This window comes from Gadus macrocephalus, chromosome 9, assembly GCF_031168955.1.
Source record: "Gadus macrocephalus chromosome 9, ASM3116895v1".
Lineage (NCBI taxonomy): Eukaryota > Metazoa > Chordata > Actinopteri > Gadiformes > Gadidae > Gadus > Gadus macrocephalus.
The window spans coordinates 22,327,345-22,350,021 of NC_082390.1; the positions used below are offsets into that span (position 1 = coordinate 22,327,345).

At 44.9% G+C, this 22,677-nt stretch overlaps 2 long non-coding RNA genes across 2 annotated transcripts in view; one reads left to right on the forward strand and one right to left on the reverse strand.

The window, feature by feature from the left end:
• Positions 1–5,268: 5,268 nt before the first annotated feature.
• Positions 5,269–22,677, forward strand: part of LOC132464862 (uncharacterized) — a 39,124-nt gene continuing 21,715 nt past the window's right edge. The window contains exon 1 of the long non-coding RNA XR_009527372.1: positions 5,269–5,929. This is a non-coding gene — a long non-coding RNA (uncharacterized LOC132464862). The remainder of the gene's footprint in view (positions 5,930–22,677) is intronic.
• On the reverse strand, positions 8,495–9,349 carry LOC132463919 (uncharacterized). The gene is made up of 2 exons (XR_009527141.1): positions 9,289–9,349; positions 8,495–9,250 (listed from the first exon to the last, which is right to left on the reverse strand). It is a non-coding gene; the product is annotated as an uncharacterized LOC132463919 (long non-coding RNA).

Sequence of the window (22,677 nt, forward strand, 5' to 3'; positions counted from 1 at the left end):
AGCGGTCCAGTCAATAATATGCTTCGTGGTCTTACCCTTGAGTGCCTCATACAGGGGCCGCATGAGCCGGGCCGCACGGGGAACAAAACGGTGATAAAAGTTCACCATCCCCAAAAACTCCTGCAGGGCCCGAACTGTAAGAGGGCGCTGGAAGTCCGCCACTGCAGCCACCTTCGAGGGCAGGGGAACAGCTCCCTCCTTGGTGATGCGGTGGCCCAGGAAGTCAATGGCGATCCGGCCGAATTGGCACTTGGCTGGATTGACAATCAGGCCATGCTGGCTGAGCCGCTCGAAGAGTGTTCGCAGATGCTTCATGTGCTCGGCCGTGGAGGCGCTGGCGATCAGAATGTCATCCAGGTAAACGAACAGGAATGGCAGGTCCCGCAGCACGGTGTCCATCAGGCGCTGAAAGGCCTGGGCTGCGTTCTTCAGGCCGAACGGCATCCGTAAAAACTCAAATAGTCCAAACGGAGTGATCACCGCCGTCTTCGGGACGTCCTGCGGCTGGACGGGCACCTGGTGATAGCCCCGAACGAGGTCCACCTTGGAGAACACTACCGCACCGGCCAGGCGGGCAGAAAAGTCCTGGATGTGGGGAATCGGATAGCGGTCGGGCACCGTAATGTCATTGAGCCGGCGGTAATCCCCACATGGACGCCACCCACCGCCAGGCTTCGAGACGATGTGGAGCGGGGAAGCCCAGGGGCTGTCCGATCGCCGGACAATTCCAAGACGCTCCAGGGTGTCAAACTCAGACCTAGCAACGGCGAGCTTAGCAGAGTCGAGGCGCCGGGCCCTGGCCTAGACCGGCGGGCCAGTGGTCGCGATGTGATGCTCCACTCCGTGCTTGGTGGCGGCAGCTGAGAACGTGGGCTCCGTAAGCTCCGGGAATTCCGCGAGGAGGGGGGAAAACACATCGGAGGGTGAGAGTGCGCCCGACAGCTTCGTCGTGCCTGAGCCACTGAGCTCACATGCCAGGGAGCTAAAAGTCTCAGCACTTATCAAGCGCCGGTTCATCACATCCACCAAAAGGCCATTGGCGCAGAGGAAATCGGCGCCTAGGAGGGGTGTGGACACCTCCGCGGTGACAAAATCCCAGCCGAAACGCTGACCCCCGAAACATAAATTAACAGTCCTAGTCCCAAAGGTGCGGATGGGGCTGCCGTTGGCGGCCTCCAGGGCGGGGCCGTGGCCGCCCCCTATTCTGTCAATGCGTGACGCGGGCAGAACGCTCACCTGGGCCCCCGTGTCACACAGGAACCGTCGCCCAGAGCCTGTATCTGTGATGAATAACAGACCCCCAGAACGGCCGACACACACGGCAGCTAGCGAGTGCCGGCCCGTGCATTTCCCGATGCCACGAAACTGCACGGGGGGCGGCACCTCCTAGCTTTGGGTCCATACAGGGCGTGGAAATAGCACAGGCCTGCAGACTGCTGTGGCTGTCTTCGTGTCGCCGCGGCCACAGCGATGGTGTCCGTCATCTCCAGGTCGCCAGTGGTGTGAGCCAATACGGCCGTGCAGCGCTCGCGCCCGGCGGCGAAAAAACGATCCGCCTCCCTAGCCAGAGCCCGAAAGTCTGTGGTGTCACTGTTGGCTAGAGCTGCCCTAACACGCACTGGCAGCTGCTGCATAAATAAAGCCCGAAACAAAAAACAAGGCCTATTACTCCCCAGGAGATTGAGCATGTGATCCATGAGCTCCGATGGTTTGGAGTCCCCGAGGCCATTCAATGCCAGAAGCTGCTCGCCCCGTTCAGCCTCCGACAAACAGAACGTCTCCATCAGGAACCCCTTTAGCAATGCATACTTCCCACGGGCCGGGGGGTCCTCGAGAATATACATCGCTCTGGCCGCCGTCGAGCCACCAAGCGCGGAGACTACATAATAAAACTTGGTTTCATCCGCAGTAATCCCCTTCAGCGCGAATTGCGCCTCCGCTTGCGCGAACCAGACCCGCGGCTGCCGTTCCCAAAACTCCGGGAGCTTCAGGGAGACTGCCATCACCGGAGCAGCAGCCACGGAACCTTCCGCCGAATCGAACTCCATAGCCCAATCTCCGATCTGCGCGTCCTCGCTCTTCCAGCGCATAGAACAGTAATCCGGTAAAACGTCCGGAAACTGTCAGGGTCACCAATGTAGGAGATCGCAATGAAATGGAGACGGAGACTTGATTGCCGGTGAAAAACACGAGAAGGATTTATTTCCCAAAACACAGAACCCGCACAGCCAGAGGTGCGTTCCTTAAGACCTGCGTTGTAACACCAGGTGGGTGCCACGCCCCCTTCCCTTAAAGGGGGCACGCACCATGCAACATACACAGTGAATACGATACCGCTACAGGGCCAACATTTACCACGCCCGACAGTTTTGAAGTTCGCCGCATCTGAGGAGCAAGCAGCAGCGAGGAAAAAACGATGCATGAACACATGCATGTGCGCCACGCACAAGTTAATAGAAATTACGATAAATTAAATATCACAGAGCAGGATTGTGAACGTTTACAATTTCTCTTGTCAATTTACAATCGGCAAAATGTGCCAGCGTTGGCCGACTAACTCTTTTTCATGAGGATATTGAACCTCCGCGCCTCCTCTTTGCAACGGAATTTGTTTAAGATATAAAAACATTTGATTGAACATACACACATTAAAACAGATATTTTAGTTTTTAAATAAATAGTTGGAAACTAAAATTCATGTTTCCAACAGTGTGCCTCTCTGGCATTGAGCGAATCTTCAGGATCGCACTCTGCACAACCCAGTCGTTGAAAAAGTCACGGTCAAGCACGACTCCGTAACCGACGCTTTCCAAGCATCGTGGTGATGGCAACATTCTCCGCTAAGGACAGGATCTCACGGAGGGAGGCTGCTGCTTCGCTGTACATTTTCCTAGTTTGGCGACATGGCACTGCGTAATCTGACTCGAGAAATGCGATCAGATCGCTGAAGACTAACACGTCACATCTCTGGAAAAGACTGCCGTATTTAAAATAGCATGCATATGCATCAGTTATATTCTCAATTTAATTTACAGAGCAATCCCAGCAAAGTATTTAGGTTAACTCTATAAGAGACTAGGATTAGTGTGCGTCTGAAAGGGGGGGGGGGGGCATGCCATCACGATGGTGGCCCTCCATCCTGATGTCAGTCAGCCATCACGACGGACGATGACATCGTTCATCGGCACAACCCTAGTAGGCAGTGTATTTTTCTTTGTTCCATTACCTCTAACCCCCGTACTAAGGCCCCGTTCACACGAAGCCGAAACGGGCGAAACCGTTACGGTTTCGATCTATCCGGTTTCGAAGTATCTCCGTAAAGACGAAGCCAAGCGAAACCGGGTAGATCTGTAGAAACGCTGTAGTACACATTCCAGGCCCATTAGGGGCGCTGCTTCTGGTACAGAAATCCAGAAGAAATGAAATAAGAAGAGGCGAGCATGCGCATAAAGAGGCTGCCCTTATGTGCATGCTCGCATGTGATTTCTGAGACTCCGCGGGCTTAAGAGCCATTGGCTAGGAGGTCGAGGGGTGGGGCGATGACGTCATGGTTTGCGGTTTCAGGCGTACACACGAATCCAAAACGAAACCGGGTAGATTTGAAACCACCTCCGAGGGTGGTTTCAGAAGTTTGCGGTTTCGGTCAGTGGATTCGCCGGCTTCGTGTGTACGGAAGGCCGAACCGTACAAGACCTTTGCGGTTTCGCCATGAAATCGGCTTCGTGTGAACGGGGCCTAAGTCGCCGGATCCACCCCCCCCTCTGCGTTCCGGGACCTCCCACTTTACAAATTAAGCACTGGTAATAAGTAATAAGTTACTCATTACTTTCAGCAAAATAAACATTCAGGACAAGGCGGAGGGGGGGGGGGGGGGGGCAAACATTAAAGTCTAATGAGGTCTATATTGCATCTGCATGTAGTGTGTACCATGATTAGCTGAATTACAATAATGTTATGATATAGAATAATTAAACAACCTAAACCTTTACACGACATGACACAAACTCTTTTTCTATGCCTAATTTATTAGCTCCTGAGTTACAAAGTGCAGCCACACAAACATTTAACAAAAAAGTTGCATTTCCATGAAATCAAACATGTTAATAGTTTATACTATTTCAATAATAAAATAAAAGTGCACTTCAAGAATGACGTCTAACAGCCACCAGACAGGGCATGTTTTGTAATTAAGTACTTTAGAACCTGAGCATATATCCTGCCCTGAAATAGCAGTAAATAGCAGTAATAAAAAAGAGCATGAGAACAGCATAAATAATGAAACACATTCAACATTTCAGTCCCACAGAGACTTTACAAGGAACTTATGCTTAGAGCCTATTCATATTTTGGTTAGGACCAAACAACAAAGTCTTAATAGACAAAATATACAGCCAAACAAGGGCTGAGTCTGTGTGGCTCTGATTGTAACCAAGCCCCCAGGAACACTGCATACTTCCGCAATCCACCAGTGCTCAGCGGAAGCCTGGTATTGCAGCTGTTTAAGCGGGCTGTGGACGGGTCCCTCAAATCATGGGACCCAGAAGTAGATATCTCCGTTCACTCCAATCAGAGCATGTGAGCGGAGCGGAGCGCCGCGCAATACCCGCTCCCCGCTCAGGAGGATGTCCGCTCATTCCCTCTGCCGCTCAACGTTGTGCCAGGGCGCTCCGCTCAAAACCGCTCCGCGCTCATCTCAAATTTCCTGCCGCTCCGGCGAAATCGCTCCACGCTCCGCTCAAATTTTTACTTTTGTACTTGCCAAACTCCATCTTGCTACTCTCGCGGGCACACGAGCCAGTGTTGCGGGGGGGGGTGGAAGGGTCTCACGTGACACGTTTTATCCAATCAGGTTGCTTGGATGCTCCCATTAAAACCCATTCTATTCTACGTGAACCACCTACATGTAAGCCGCTAGAAGCAGTTAAAATCGGAGCGGACTGGAGCGGAGTGAAATCCCCGCTCCGGCCTTTTAATTTAAAACCGCTCTGCGCTCCAACCCGCTCCAACCTATTTCTTCCGCTCCGCTCCACCACCCGCTCCGCTCACATGCTCTGACTCCAATACAAGTGGGGAACAGGAATGTGTCTCCGCAAAAATGTCTGGATATCAATCAACGGCTAATAATTACCTTCATGCCATGTCCTCAAAACGCCACCTCAAGCGTTTTATTATTAGCCCTTATCTCGCTGGGGAAGAGGGGTGTGCAGCTGAAAGTAGTGATGTTACGTTTTGCGTCGAGGCATCGGGGCGTGTGTTGAGTATGTCGGCTCCTCCCCCAGCGAAGCTCCGCTTCGAGTAGGATTCACGTTGGCGAAATGACGTAGGGTGTGACGTTCGAGGCTTCGCCTCGGGCTACTGCTTCGAAATATGGGTTCAGTATTGGCGGGAGATTTTGACTATAAAGATGTCCAGTATACGATCACAACCTTGTGGTATATTCAATATACCACTAGTCTGTGATCGTAGTAGTTTGAGCATTGCATTTTCTGTAGTATCAATCGAAATATCACGTTCATTATTCATTTCCCCTTTTACAAAATCAGTTCTATCATTCTGCCAAAAAAATTCAATAACCACTGTCCAGAACACTTTAATGGCTATTAAATTAATAACTCCTTCTCAGTTATCATGCAGTGTGGGTCGGCTTGGCGCTACCTAAATCCGATCCGTCTGCTTTCTAGATTCTGGATCGTCCAACCAAATCATCGGATTTCCAATATCTTTTCACCAGAATGACCAATCACGCGTTCCACTGTCCATTTCTCTCCCTTATCTTTTCACCAGAATGACCAATCACACGTTCCACTGTCCATTTCTCTCCCTGCGCTAGGCCAATCACGGACAGGCTAGCGACGCTCCGAATGCGGAATGGATTTAAACTGTAGAACAACACACACGTTTTTGGCATTCCTGAAAACGACTCTGTAAGGTATGGGTTTGAATTACATTAAAACACATTTAACACATTTAACACATCCAATCGCGGAAATGATCCACCTTATAAATTCGGACAGGTCATGCTCTGGAAAAGGTAGCGGTATTAACGGTAGTAAGTACGCTCTTCTGAAAACTAGTCTGCAATGTAACTGTTTGCAATTTACATTACAACAAATGCTTTACATTTAAGAACCAATAAATCGCGGAAATGATCGACGTTATAAATTCGTTCTACTGAATATAGGGTATTACTTTATCCAAAAGTCTGACCATGCGGATTGTCTTACCTTGTCCGGTGTTTCAGTTCAAGTCGTTACCGGGTTAACTGGTGACCCTCAGCCGAATGCTTCGCTTGTTGTCGTCAGGCCCCCAGGATAGGCGCATACTTCCGCAATCCACCAGTGCTCAGAGGCCAAGCCTGGTATTGCAGCTGTTTAAGCTGGGAGTGGACGGGGGTCCGTCATTTCATGTGGCCCAGAAGTAGATATCGCCGTTGTTACGTATTTTAAGAATCTAAGCTACCTACACATAGATCCAATGATGCAGGACCAAACATATAAGCCGTAAATACCATACATAGCCACAAGGGGAGCAAGACCCTACTGAAGACTGTAATAAATACTTTAGCCACAGAAGGCAGCATCACAGACCAGGCGAGAAAATACCGAAGATTATCTCACATCGGCTCCCCCCACTACTTCCGGACCGCGCTGATCAGATCATAACAGCCTACAGACCCACATTGACTTCAGAAACTCTCGGCAGCCCATACGGATAGGGTTAAATAAGTTGGTCAGCTGGGAGTCGCTCAGCACGTGTTTAGAATACATCTTCAATCTCCTTTTGCTTCATAGTCATAGTTTACCATACCGAAATACTTTACCAAATAAAGTAACTGTTAAAAGCTATCCTTTGGATTTTGAACCTTTCCTTGAAGAAATACGTAATACCGTCAACTCCAATACAAGTGGGGAACAGGATTGTGTCTCTGCAAAAAATGTCTGGATATCAATCAAAGGCTCATAATTATATTTCTACCCTGTTCTAAAAAAATGTAAGTTTTTTCTTTTCAAAACGCCTCCTCAAGCGTTTTATTAGCAGTTTATGTTGGGTGGGCAGCTGAAAGGAGCCGTACTGAAACAAAACGGCTCCTTGCTATGGTCCTATTTTGAAGTGCACGGCTCCATTAACTTCCGAATTAAATTAAATTCCGAATTAACTTCCATTAACTCCATTAACTTCCAAAGTCTGAGATTTGTCCTTTTACTTAACATGAATGGCGTTGAACACGGATATATAACACACATATCATTGAAATAGCTGTAACCCTGCGTTCACACCAAAAGATGCAAAAAGTTGACGCGCGTCACGATCCCATTCAAAGTGAATGTAGAGACGCGTTGCTGCTTTGCTGCCGCAGCATTTGCTGCCGAGAAAACGGGCAGCAAAATTTGATTTGCGGCGCGTCAAAATCTGATTTGCAGCGCGGCATGCCCGTGCCCGCTGCCGGGCACGGGCGGCGGGCGCGTTCACATATTTTGCGGCGCGTCAAATGCTGCTCGAGTTGAAATATTTCAACTTTTCGGCAGCAAACGCGTGATGACAGCCAATCAGCGTTCAACAGCGTTGCCACTGAGGTGTTGCCACTGAGTGACATGCCGTAACAGCCAATCAGTGTTACTTAAATGGAGGAGAAGATAATAATTGCAGTCTCCGCATACCCGGTGATCTTCAACACCACCGTGGCCAGTTATAAGTGTCCAATACATATATATATATATATATATATATAAGTATAAATGTCCAACCGAGAGATCCTAGCACCGATCCTAGCTAGCAGGTCATCAAACTGGGCCGGAGTCAACCTCAATTATGAAACCACTCACCGGAGACAGATGGACAGGCGCTCCGAAGCTGAGATGGAGCGCCTGTAGTTGGTGTCCAACCGAGAGATCCTAGCACCGATCCTAGCTAGCAGGTCATCAAACTGGGCCGGAGTCAGCCTCAAATAGCGCTGGAAGCGTTCGCCATCCAGACGGAGCTCCTGCAGAAGACGGTGAAATTCACCGAGCTCTGTACGGCTCCGAATGGTCTCATGAACCCATAAACGACGGGCATTCCGACGTCTCTCCCTCTTCCACAACAGGTAAAGACATGCAATGCTCGTAATGTCGGCCATGGTTGTGAATGAATTCAGAAGCACCGCGGGAAAAACTTGCCGCGCATCAAAACTGCGGCGCAGCAAAACTTTTGCGGCGCAGCAAAACCTTTGACGCGCCGCAAAACTTTTGCCGCGCTGCAAAACTTTTGACGCGCCGCAAAACTTGATTTGCGGCGCCGCAAAACTTCGGCGGCAACGCGTTCGGGCAGCAAATGCATCTTTTGGTGTGAACGCAGGGTTACAGGCACGGACGTATTGATTACCTGAATGATTAATATTGTTAATTGTCTAATGTTAACATTTCAGTTGCGTTGGTAGGTATTTCATTTTCATTTGCTTGTTTAGCTATGTATGACAGGGTTATGGTTAGCTATGTATGACAGTTGACAATGTTGGTGTACAGTGTTGTGCCTGAACGCGTTCATTGAACGATAGTTCATGAACTCGTTCATATTTTCGGCGAACGTGAACTGAACGTACTGTATTACTGCCTGATGAACGTTACTGTGAACTCGTTCATTCTGGTGTCTGTGAACGGCACGCGCACTCGGTTTAACTTCGTTCAATTGGGGGGTTATTTGTTTATCAAAACGGCGGATGCGCGCGCAGAATGATTTGTTTGACCGGTTGCCATGGTTATCTCCGTGTGTTTCATTTGCAGTTGCGGCGTTGTCAGCTTACTGTTACATTAAACTGCAATCAGAAAATGCGGTTATATGCTATAGACCCTATAGTGTCTGTGGTGTAAAGGCTGGGACGAATTAAAAAATATAAATACACTTTATGTTGAAAGTATAGACCGTCCCGATTCCCATTGAAACGAATGGCGCGGTGATTATTCTTCAGAACGAGATCTGTTAAATAGTGAAAAATGAATCAAACTGTAATCAGACAACACGGTTATATGCTATGGACCCTAGAGTGTCTGTGGTATAAAGGCTGAGACGAATTTCGAATTATAAATATGTACAATCCATAACGTTATCTCCCGCTGGCTCATAGCTCAGCGGACTAGAATACCTCCTAGAATCATTGCTTGTTGGCCGGAAACGTAAATGGGGGCTGTTTACGTTTGGTTGTAGTCTTTTCGCTCTGTTCTCCGACTCAACAGTAGGGCTAGAACCGAGCGAAAAGACTACAACCAAATTTGAACTACAACCAAACTAGTTCCCTTTCCGCTTCCTGCCAACGAAGCAATGAGTCTTCCAACAGAAATCAATGGGATTTACAAAATGAGCTAAATGTACAATACATTTTCGCTATGATGCTTGATTCAACCACTCTATATCATCCCAGACAAATCACGAAGTGGGCTCGATGTTCAAAATACCGGAAAAAAATAATAGCTCACACAGCAACATATTGAAAAAAAGAACTATGAACTAGTTAATTTTTTTGGAACTGTGAACTTAGTTCAAATCTTTGAATTATGAACGTTGAACTGAACTAGTTCATTTTAAAATTTGTGAACTGAACTTTGAACTAGTTCACGTAGAAAGTGAACTATCCCAACACTGTTGGTGTATTACAATTCATTATTTGGGTAGGCTACTCCAACTTCGTTGCTGGTCGATATGTAAACATTTACTTTTATATAAATTATTGATTGCATTTTTCGTAAATAGTTAGTTGGAAGGAATCTGTTTCTTAAGCAATGACATTGAACTGATTTTTTTAGGCCATGTTAGGCCATATAGGCTATGTTACTATGGTATTATATGGAGCAATCTTACATATTTATGAAGTTACCAGATCAATAAAGTTCTATCTCTTTTTATTTGAACTGCCTGTATGTCCTCTTGATTATAGTATTACAGTGTACCTTGGTTATCAGCTATAATAGAATGGTGTCAATGTGGTATTGGCATATATATTCCAGAATTTGAAAAAGGATATGGATATAGAGTGGGTGACTTTATCAGTATACTCAATCGAGATGGCCACAATAATAACCGCTCTTAGATGCAGGGCTCCAGAGTGCGCCTAATTTGGGCGCAAATGCGCCTAGAATTCGGGGTAGTGCGACCAAATATTTTATTTGGGCGCACCGGTGCGACTGAAAATTTATCTGGTATAATTATTATTATTATTTATTTTTACAGAGCAGTATATTCATAATATTGTAATGACCACGGAAGAGGCATTGAATGAAGTATTGATTAGACAGCGATTTATTAGATACCTAATAATCCGTTGGAACACGCAAGACCGGTAACAATAGCAACGCCAGTAAACAAACCAGCGAAGCCCAATCCAGGGGCCTGTACTACGAAGCTCGATTAGAGGGTTAGCGAGGTATGTTGAGCTGAAAGCCTGGGTTAGCTGTACCATGAAAGTCGATCTCTTTAAGCGTCGCTGTATCACCATGGTGACTTACGCTCGCAACCAAACCTGGTCGGGAGCAGCTTTTCAGCGAGTCTACCCGGAGATCGGCTACTTATATCGGCGTGCGCAGCTTCCTAGCCCCTCCTCCGATAATGGCGTCACCATTTGTGGGTGTTCCCATGGACCTCGTCGCACCTACCGTACAGGCGTCTCTCCGGAGACAGAGGGTTTTTCGGGACAGAACCGATCCCTTGGCATTGTCTGACGATATTTTTTATGAGAGATACAGATTCTGCATTTATTTAAGGCATTTATTTAATGGTTGCCCCCCCCCCGTCAACAACTCAGCGCAAGGCAGGCACGGTCCAACCGCCCCCCCCCCCCCCCCCCCCCCCCCCCCCTCAACAACTCAAAACTTGGGTGCACCATAAATACGTGCACCCAAATTTAAAATGTAGGCGCACCAGTGCACCCAAGGAAAAAGTTAGTCTGGAGCCCTGCTTAGATGGGTTGTAGATACTAAGTTGGTGACAATGTGGTATTGGCATATATATTCCATAATTTGAAAAAGGATATGGATATAGAGTGGGTGACTTTATCAGTATACTCAATCGAGATGGCCACAATAATAACCGCTCTTAGATGGGTTGTAGATACTAAGTTTTATAACAGATAATTCAATACGTGAAGATTTGGTGATAGAGGTAAAGCATCTTCTTTTAAATATTATAAGCCTTGGTTTAGTTATTCAGTTCTGTTGGATTCCAGCCCACCATGGAATATATGGCAATGAAATTGCTGATAAATTAGCTAAAAGATACTAACCTAATTAGAAGAATTTAACCTTAAGTATATCTATTTTTTATTTTTATTTATTCATTTATTTTGTTAGTTTGTTTAATTTTGTTTATTTTGTTTAGTTAGTTTGGTTTTTTCTTTGAATTTATTTTTATGATTTAAAGTATCATTTGCCAACGTCCTTGTCACAAACTCCTGTGTAGTAGTCCAGTAGGTGGCGGTATATGGGGAAAAACTATGATCCTCCACTAAACTAGAAGAAGAAGAAGATCTCTGCATCCGGTACGTCACGGACTAGGTCACGTGTCTTGGCCACATAACGCGGAAGCAAATCGCTCCTGTATGTTACCCATGGACATATTAAAGGCACCCAGTGCATCTTTATGTAAACATTCAATGAAAAATAAACATTCAATTTCTAGTCTTTTTTACACGTAGTAAGTTTCAATAACTCCATACCATTACATATCGACATTCAAGGAGCAAAGATGAGACGTCGTTGTGTGGTGAGAACTGATAGAAAATCGTAAACAACAACAATCGCCGGTGGGGAAAAGCCATTTTTCCATTGACTGGAAAAACCACACAATCAGTTCTCACCACACAACGACGTCTCATCTTTGCTGCTTAAATGTCGGTATGTAATGGTATGGAGTTATTGAAACTTACTACGTGTAAAAAAGACTAGAAATTGAATGTTTATTTTTAAGCCTCGAAAGTTGCACTGGGTGCCTTTACAGCTGCACTGTTTTTATGTGTGTTTTCGGCTGCTACTGGATACTTGAATTTCCCCCGGGATTAATAAAGTATATATCTATCTATCTATCTATCTATCTATCTTTAAAGGATGGACCACAGACTGGAAAATGGCCGCCCATTCATTCCTATACAAACTGCTCAGTGGCGCAGGGTAACATACAGGAGCGATTTGCTTCCGCGTTATGTGGCCAAGACACGTGACCTAGTCCGTGACGTACCGGATGCTGAGATCTTCTTCTTCTTCTAGTTTAGTTTGGTTTTTCCCCATATACCGCCACCTACTGGACTACTACACAGGAGTTTGTGACAAGGACGTTGGCAAATGATACTTTAAATCATAAAAATAAATTCAAAGAAAAAACCAAACTAACGAAACAAAATAAACAAAATAAAACAAACTAACAAAAGAAATGAATAAATGAAAATAAAAAATAGATATACTTAAGGTTAAATTCTTCTAATTAGGTTAGTATCTTTTAGCTAATTTATCAGCAATTTCATTGCCATATATTCCATGGTGGGCTGGAATCCAACAGAACTGAATAACTAAACCAAGGCTTATAATATTTAAAAGAAGATGCTTTACCTCTATCACCAAATCTTCACGTATTGAATTATCTGTTATAAAACTTAGTATCTACAACCCATCTAAGAGCGGTTATTATTGTGGCCATCTCGATTGAGTATACTGATAAAGTCACCCACTCTATATCCATATCGTTTTTCAAATTCTGGAATATATATGCCAATACCACATTGTCACCAACTTAGTATCTACAACCCATCTAAGAGCGGTTATTATTGTGGCCATCTCGATTGAGTATACTGATAAAGTCACCCACTCTATATCCATATCCTTTTTCAAATTCTGGAATATATATGCCAATACCACATTGACACCATTCTATTATAGCTGATAACCAAGGTACACACTGTAATACTATAATCAAGAGGACATACAGGCAGTTCAAATAAAAAGAGATAGAACTTTATTGATCTGGAAACTTCATAAATATGTAAGATTGCTCCATATAATACCATAGTAACATAGTAAACGTATGTAGGCCTAAAAAATTCAGTTCAATGTTATTGCTTAAGAAACAGATTCCTTCCAACTAACTATTTACGAAAAATGCAATCAATAATTTACATAAAAGTAAATGTTTGCATATCGACCAGCAACGAAGTTGGAGTAGCCTACCCAAATAATGAATTGTAATACACCAACATTGTCAACTGTCATATATAGCTAACCATAACCCTGTCATACATAGCTAAACAAGCAAATGAAAATGAAATACCTACCAACGCAACAATTAACAATATTATGAAAATTACGTAGGTCTCCCATAATCATTCAGGTAATCAATACATCCGTGCCTGTTACAGCTATTTCAATGATATGTGTGTTATATATCCGTGTTCAACGCCATTCATGTTAAGTAAAAGGACAAATCTCAGACTTAGGAAGTTAATGGAGTTAATGGAAGTTAATTCGGAATTTAATTTAATTCGGAAGTTAATGGAGCCGTGCACTTCAAAATAGGACCATAGCAAGGAGCCGTTTGTTTCAGTACGGCTCCTTTCAGCTGCCCACCCAACATAAACTGCTAATAAAACGCTTGAGGAGGCGTTTTGAAAAGAAAAAAACGTACATTTTTTTAGAACAGGGTAGAAATATAATTATGAGCCTTTGATTGATATCCAGACATTTTTTGCGGAGACACAATCCTGTTCCCCACTTGTATTGGAGTGGACGGCGATATCTACTTCTGGGCCACATGAAATGACGGACCCCCGTCCACTCCCAGCTTAAACAGCTGCAATACCAGGCTTGGCCTCTGAGCACTGGTGGATTGCGGAAGTATGCGCCTATCCTGGGGGCCTGATGTTACCCTGCGCCACTGAGCAGTTTGTATAGGAATGAATGGGCGGCCATTTTCCAGTCTGTGGTCCATCCTTTAATATGTCCATGGTTGTCGTGGCTACGCCAGATGTTCGAAATCGGGACCAGACACGTAGCTGTCCTTGCGAATGCCTCTTTGATTTGTTATTCAATAAAATGTCAAAAAGATTCTAATCTCATTCGTTTTTGTAGTGTAATTGGAAGAAACTTGTCACGTAGAACCGTTCTAAGCCGAAATAAATGGAAAATGAATGTTTAAAATATGATACATTACGGGATTCGAATTCATACCATTGCGGGGAAAAAATATAACAAACCGCAATTCCATTCCATTGTGCCGTTGACCCACTGGGGAAATATCCGCCGTAGTATATTAAAATTCACAAATTCTTCTTGAAAACACGAAAGGCAGCCAGATCAACTTGTGACCCTACTATCCATGTTGTTAAGACCATGCATTGATCGCTTTTCCAAAAAATAAGACGCCTTTACATCCAGTTAATCAAAACCTAATGTTTCCCCCCACTGCTTGAAACTAGCCAAAAACACTGTTATGCGCTCATTCTATCATTTCGGTCGCCTGATGTGGTGTTGTTGTCCCCTTTCACTGGATGTCTCTGTAAGCAAAGCAGCGACTTCGGAAATTAATGCGTTTACATGCATGACAGCTAGATCGGATTAAGCAATGCAATTGCTTAATCTTAATTGCATTAAGCAACGCAATGTGACGCAAGGCGGTATCACTTTGAGACTTAAAGTTTATTCAGATCAACAAAGCATACATTACGGGATTCGAACTCATAACATTTTGGGGGGAAAAATGGAGGTTCCATTCCATTGTGCCGATGAGCCGGAGACTTGGTCAGCTGCAGTACTAAAATACAGAACTAGTCTTCTTCCTAAGAGCAGGAGGCAGCCAGATCAACTTGTGACCCGACTTGTCCATGCTATTATAGACCATGGTATTTGTCTCGTTTACAAAAAGCAGAGGCCAACACACCAGTTATTCAAAACCTAATGCTGTGTTTCCCTCAACTGCCTACAACCCAGCCAAAAACACTGTTACGCGCTCTTTCGCTACCATTTCGGTCGCCTGATGTGGCGTAGTCTCTTGCTCTGGATCGTCTCTATGAAAAGCAGCGAGCTCGAGAATCAATGTGACGCAAGGCAGTATCACTCTGAGAGACAACGTTTATTCAGATCAACAAAGCATACCTGCAGATAGCCCTATCATCCCCTGGACGATCTGGTATGCTTTGTTGATCTGAATAAACGTTGTTTACTCGTTTTGTAAAAGAGACAAATACCATGGTCTATAATAGCATGGACAGTCGGTTCACAAGTTGATCTGGCTGCCTGCTCTTAGGAGGAAGATAGTTCTGTATTTTAGTACTGCAGCTGACTAAGTCTCCGGCTCAACGGCACAATGGAATGGAATCTCGATTTGAAATATTTTTCCCCCAAAATGTTATGAGTTCGAATCCCGTAATGTATGCTTTGTTGATCTGAATAAACTTTATGTCTCAAAGTGATACCGCCTTGCGTCACATTGCGTTGCTTAATGCAATTAAGATTAAGCAATTGCATTGCTACAATGGAATGGAATTGCGGTTTGTTATATTTTTTCCCCGCAATGGTATGAATTCGAATCCCGTAATGTATCATATTTTAAACATTAATTTTCCATTTATTTCGGCTTAGAATGGTTCTACGTGACAAGTTTCTTCCAATTACACTACAGACAGTGTTCGAATTATCACTCCAGCTTCGGGGGGGTCAGCATTTTGAAACGGATGGTGATGACGTCACATGTTTGTTTGTTTTTTTAAGCGGCTCTGTACATAGGAAACTAGGTTATAAATATACGGTAGTGCTATCCCTATTGTGGTGTTTTTTTACATTAAGTAATTTAGCAGACGTTTTTGTCCAAAGCGACGTACAAAGGAGATGCTACAAGCAATAGAGCCTAGTGTAACGATAAATACTATTTCACACAAGAATCAACATGCAGAACTGTAAGCGCAAGTTAAGTAGCCTAATAGCTGAATAACGTTATGACAATCAAGGTAGAAGCAGAGCACTGTCTTTAATAACATCTAAGACAAGTGTAGTTAGCTAGCTATCCAAAAATAGTTTCTGACTAGGTTTATGAGTTGAATTCCGCTAGGTTGGTAACGTTAAGCATGAAAGATTAGGCTTTACGTTATAGATATGATACAGCTATCAGGTAGTTGCACCCATAGACATACAGGTTGCACCACTTCAGAAACTGTACGCCAAAGACATATTGGTAGGGCGGCCAGTTGCTAACGTGATGATGGACCAGAGGAGTTGAGTTTATTCTCGACATTTCGACTTTATTCTCGACATGTTGACTTTATTCTCGACATGTTGACTTTATTCTAGACATGTCGACTTTATTCTCGAATTGCCAATTAATATTTTTCCCTTATACCTGGCCCTAATACGCTTCCGTACGAATGCGTCTTCTGGCTCGCGGAAAAACTTTTTTGGTGGGATGGACCGGTGTTTCAGTTCAAGTGGTGACCATGTTAACTGGTGACCCTCAGCCGAATGCTTCGCTTGTTGTCGTGGCTACGACAGATGTTCGAAATCGGGACCAGACACGTAGCTGTCCATGCGAATGCCTCTTTGATTTGTTATTCAATAAAATGTCAAAAAGATTGTAATCTCATTCGTTTTTGTAGTGTAATTGGAAGAAACTTGTCACGTAGAACCGTTCTAAGCCGAAATAAATGGAAAATGAATGTTTAAAATATGATAGATTACGGGATTCGAATTCATACCATTGCGGGGAAAAAATATAACAAACCGCAATTCCATTCCATTGTGCCGTTGACCCACTGGGGAAATATCCGCCGTAGTATATTAAAATTCACAAATTCTTCTTGAAAACACGAAAGGCAGCCAGATCAACTTGTGACCCTACTATCCATGTTGTTAAGACCATGCATTGGTCGCGTTTCCAAAAGATAAGACGCCTTTACATCCAGTTAATCAAAACCTAATGTTTCCCCCCACTGCTTGAAACTAGCCAAAAACACTGTTATGCGCTCATTCTATCATTTCGGTCGCCTGATGTGGTGTTGTTGTCCCCTTTCACTGGATGTCTCTGTAAGCAAAGCAGCGACTTCGGAAGAATGCGTTTACATGCATGACAGCTAGATCGGATTAAGCAATGCAATTGCTTAATCTTAATTGCATTAAGCAACGCAATGTGACGCAAGGCGGTATCACTTTGAGACATAAAGTTTATTCAGATCAACAAAGCATACATTAAGGGATTCGAACTCATAACATTTTGGGGAAAAAATATTTCAAATGGAGGTTCCATTCCACTGTGCCGATGAGCCGGAGACTTGGTCAGCTGCAGTACTAAAATACAGAACTATCTTCCTCCTAAGACCAGGCAGCCAGATCAACTTGTGACCCGACTGTCCATGCTATTATAGACCATGGTATTTGTCTCGTTTACAAAACGAGTAAACAACGCGTTTATTCAGATCAACAAAGCATACCAGATCGTCCAGGGGATGATAGGGCTATCTGCAGGTATGCTTTGTTGATCTGAATAAACGTTGTCTCTCAGAGTGATACTGCCTTGCGTCACATTGATTCTCGAGCTCGCTGCTTTTCTTAGAGACGATCCAGAGCAAGAGACTACGCCACATCAGGCGACCGAAATGGTAGCGAAAGAGCGCGTAACAGTGTTTTTGTCTGGGTTGTAGGCAGTTGAGGGAAACACAGCATTAGGTTTTGAATAACTGGTGTGTTGGCCTCTTCTTTTTGCAAACGATACAAATACCATGGTCTATAATAGCATGGACAGTCGGGTCACAAGTTGATCTGGCTGCCTCCTGCTCTTAGGAAGAAGACTAGTTCTGTATTTTAGTACTGCAGCTGACCAAGTCTCTGGCTCATCGGCACAGTGGAATGGAACCTCCATTTGAAATATTTTTTCCCCAAAATGTTATGAGTTTGAATCCCGTAATGTATGCTTTGTTGATCTGAATAAACTTTATGTCTCAAAGTGATACCGCCTTGCGTCACATTGCGTTGCTTAATGCAATTAAGATTAAGCAATTGCATTGCTTAATCCGATCTAGCTGTCATGCATGTAAACGCATTCATTCACGCGCACCGGTTCCCAACACAGCTCGACGCCGCAGACGCAACTTCCGGGTTGCCGGCTTGGTTTGGTTTGTTTGTTTGGTTTGGTTAGCAGGACGCTTAGCGTCGACCTGCTATCTCGGTTTGTATCTACTTTCCGGTATTTATATCTGTGACCTGTTCTGCATACTCTGTACTGTATTCGCTGTTTCCTTTTTGTTTTAACAGTGTCTCTGTATCCAAGGGTTTTAACCGTGTCTCTGTATCTGAGGGTTTTAACAGTGTCTCTGTATCCGAGGGTTTTAACAGTGTCTCTGTATCCGAGGGTTTTAACCGTGTCTCTGTATCCGAGGGTTTTAACAGTGTCTCTGTATCCGAGGGTTTTAACAGTGTCTCTGTATCCGAGGGTTTTAACAGTGTCTCTGTATCCGAGGGTTTTAACAGTGTCTCTGTATCCGAGGGTTTTAACAGTGTCTCTGTAGCCGAGGGTTTTAACAGTGTCTCTGTATCCGAGGGTTTTAACAGTGTCTCTGTATCCGAGGGTTTTAACAGTGTCTCTGTATCCGAGGGTTTTAACAGTGTCTCTGTATCCGAGGGTTTTAACAGTGTCTCTGTAGCCGAGGGTTTTTAACAGTGTCTCTGTATCCGAGGGTTTGCACTGTGCTCTCTCTCTGCACAGGCTCTCCACAGGTTGACCCGAAGGCTGCAGTGTGACACCGCAGACGCAGCCGTGTGACGCCGCAGATGCAACTTCCGGGTAGCCGGCTTGGTTTGGTTTGTTTGGTTTGGTTAGCAGGACGCTTAGCGTCGACCTGCTATCTCGGTTTGTATCTACTTTTCGGTATTTATATCTGTGACCTGTTCTGCATACTCTGTACTGTATTCGCTGTTTCCTCGCCCGAGCTCCGTCTGCATCAACCACGGTAAGAATGGATTGCGGTTGTTCTTGCTCTGCCTTTCTCATGGATAAGATAGCTCTGTTAGAGAGACGTATCTGTCAGCTAGAGGATGAAAGGGTTGCGAGCGTAGAGAAAACAGATACTCCAGAAAGTATAGAGAAGAGACCCGCCAGGCGGACTCGTGGAGCTAACGCTATCGTTAGCAGTGACTCCGTCAAGGCAATCCTGTCGGCAGCACCACTTGCGAGGCAGGTTGCGGTCAGTACCCTGCCTCGCAAGTCTTTTTCGGGGGTAGAAACGCTAGTCATAGGTGACTCTGTTACACGTAAAGTTAGGCTACACTCGCCAGCGACAGTTATTTGCCTACCTGGGGCCAGGGCTCCCGACATTGAAGCTAAACTTAGGGTGCTGACATGCGGTCAGACCTCATACGGAGTTAGATTAGATGCACCAAACACCGACACTAGTTTCGACAACATTGTAGTTCATGTCGGCACCAACGATGCTAGGACAAGACAAACTGAGGTCACAAAAAGCAACATAGCTAGGCTTTGTGACTTCGCCAGAAAGATGTGTCGGCATCGATTAATTCTCTCTGGCCCTCTACCCGATAAGGGTAATGATGAGCGTTATAGTAGATTATTGTCTCTAAATCGCTGGCTGGCCCTATATAGCTCAGAGCAGGGCTTTGGTTTCATAGATAACTGGCCCTCCCTGTGGGGTCGCCCTGGTGTGCTCATGAGAGACGGCCTACACCCTACTGGGTTAGGTGCCTCAATTATGTCAAAAAACATAGATAGATGTCTTAGTCAGGCGTGACTCATCCACTCACAGCACGCTGGGCTGCAGGAGTTTAGTAAACCTGCTAGCAACATGATAGTCTACGTTGCAGAGTCTAGAACAGAGTCTAGAATAGCAGATGGGTTAGCTGAACCAGGATCTATTGCACCAATTGTTTCAGAGCTGAGTGTTAACCGGACTCCCTCTGTAACTAACGCTGTACCTATATGTACGGTGGTGCAAAACCGCATGTCAAACGGCATGTCAAACTGCATGTCAAATTGCATGTCAAATCGCATGGTAAATCGCATGACGCATGACGCGGTGCAAAACCGCATGTCAAATCGCATGGTAAATCGCATGACGCATCGCATGAAATTAACGCTGTACCTATATGTACGGTGGTGCGGCCTCGCGCTGTCTCGAGGTGTAAAACCCGCAGACGAGGGCCGCAACCAGTATGTCGAAACCGCGGTATCCCCTTGACCGCCTCAGAGCTGAGTGTTAACCGGACTCCCTCTGAAAATAATAAAAAGGAAGCACTCAGAATAGGGTTCATGAACATAAGGTCGCTTTCATTGAAGGCGCTCTTGGTCCATGATCTAATTATTGATAAAAAGATTGACATACTGGGGCTTTGTGAAACCTGGTTAAAACCAGATGAGTTTCTAGCCCTAAACGAAGCTACTCCACCCCATTACGTTAGCACCCAAGTATCTAGAGAAGTTAAGAAAGGTGGTGGAGTAGCCCTGATATCTAATTCTAAGCTTAATTTAAAGCCAAAGAATAGATATACTTTCAGATCCTTTGAGGTGCTAGCGCTCTGCACCTCAGCTCCCAGAGAAGCAAAACGAGTTCCAGACTCTTTTGCTTTAGCTGTAGTATACCGTCCCCCTGGACCGTATTCAGTTTTTCTTGATGAGTTTTCTGATTTTGCAGCTGATCTGGCTACATACTCAGACAATGTTTTGCTTATTGGGGATTTCAACATTCACGTGAATAACCCGTCTGATGCCCTTACAAGGGCTTTTCTGTCCATTACAGATACGCTTGGCTTCAAACAGCTCGTCCAGCACCCAACCCACATCGGTGGAAACACGCTGGATCTCGTTCTGACCCGCAGTGTAGACATTTCACAGCTAGTGGTCTCTTCCTACACCTCAGCTTTATCAGACCATTTTTTGCTTACTTTCCAGGTGGCGGTATCCTGCCCCTGCGACGATCAGCAAGCTACTGTCAGCTGTCGCCGCATCACACCTGCAACCATCACAGCTATGGCAGATAAGTTATCTGGTTCACTTGCACCTCTCTGTAACTATAGTGGTTCTGTGGAGTGTCTTACTGATGACCTCAACATTGCATTGTCTGTTGCCATTGATTCAGTTGCTCCGCACGTAACTAAAAAACGAACATTGAAAAAACCAGCTCCTTGGTTTAATGCAGAAACGCGCATTTTGAAGCGAAACTGCAGGATCCTTGAACGTAAATGGCGCTCGGCTAAACTTGAGGTCTTTCATCTTGCATGGCATAAGTTTCTTTTTGACACGGTGAGGAGTCTCACTCAGAAACAGAATCAGACCGTAGGCTCCTCGATCGTGGCAGGTGAATTCATGGATTTCTTTGAGAATAAGATTCAATCAATTAGAGAGGAAATTGATGCTTGCCGTGCGGCTAATCCTACACATCCTGTGGGGCAGGATGGGGTTCTCCCAAGTAGGATGGTGAACTCTGACGCAACTCTTTTGGAGTTTAATGCAATTTCTTTGGTGGAACTTGAGAGGGTGATAAAGGCCTCAAAGCCAACAACTTGTATGTTGGATCCTCTCCCTTCCAGGGTTCTTAAGGAACTTCTTCCAACGGTGGGGCCTGTTATCCTCTCGCTTATGAATCTTTCGTTTTCAATAGGAATTGTTCCCTCCAATTTCAAGGCTGCGGTGTTAAAACCGCTACTCAAAAAGCCTGGCCTAGATCCTGAACTAGTCAGGAACTATCGGCCTATATCGAATCTGCCCTTCCTGTCCAAGGTACAGGAAAGGATTGTAGCGAAGCAAATTGTTGATTATCTGACGAGGAATAATCTCTTCGAACCTTTCCAGTCGGGGTTCAGGAATTTCCACTCAACTGAAACTGCTATTACAAGAGTTGTAAATTACATCCTTTTAGCTTTGGATAAAAATACAAGCACAATGCTTGTGCTGTTGGATCTGAGCGCTGCGTTTGATACGATCGACCACAGCACTCTTCTTCACCGTCTTGAACACTATGTTGGTTTCGGGGGTACGGCTCTTGGTTGGCTTGAATCATACCTCACCGATAGAACCCAATTTGTGCTTCATGAGGGTGCAGAATCAAAGCGCTGTAAATTGCGCTTTGGCGTACCACAAGGGTCGGTTCTTGGTCCATTATTTTTTGCAATTTATATGCTTCCCCTGGGTGACGTTATCCGCGGCTTCGGAATTAGTTTCCATTGCTATGCGGATGACACCCAGCTCTACATTCCTGTAGATTCCGGGGACTCGGTTCAGATTCAAAGGGTTGAGTCCTGTCTAGCTGCTGTGAAGGGCTGGATGTCACAAAACTTCCTACAGCTTAATACTGGGAAGACAGAGCTGATGATTATCGGCTCGAAGCGGGACCGGGAAAAGTTTGAGGATGTCTCTCTGTGGTTGGATGGCTTCGCCATCCCACAGAGTGCATCCGTCAGAAATCTTGGTGTCCTGTTTGACCCTCACTTATGCTTTGACCAACATATAAGAAGTATAACTAGAATTGCCTTTTTCCATCTGAGAAACATTGCAAGAATCAGACCAATGTTATCTGCAGTGGATGCAGAGACACTGATTCATGCATTTGTTTCGTCAAGACTAGACTATTGCAATGCATTGTTCTCGGGATTACCGAACTCTACCACAAAAAGTTTACAGCTGGTACACAATGCGGCAGCTAGACTGCTGACCTGAACGAGAAAGTTTGATCATATT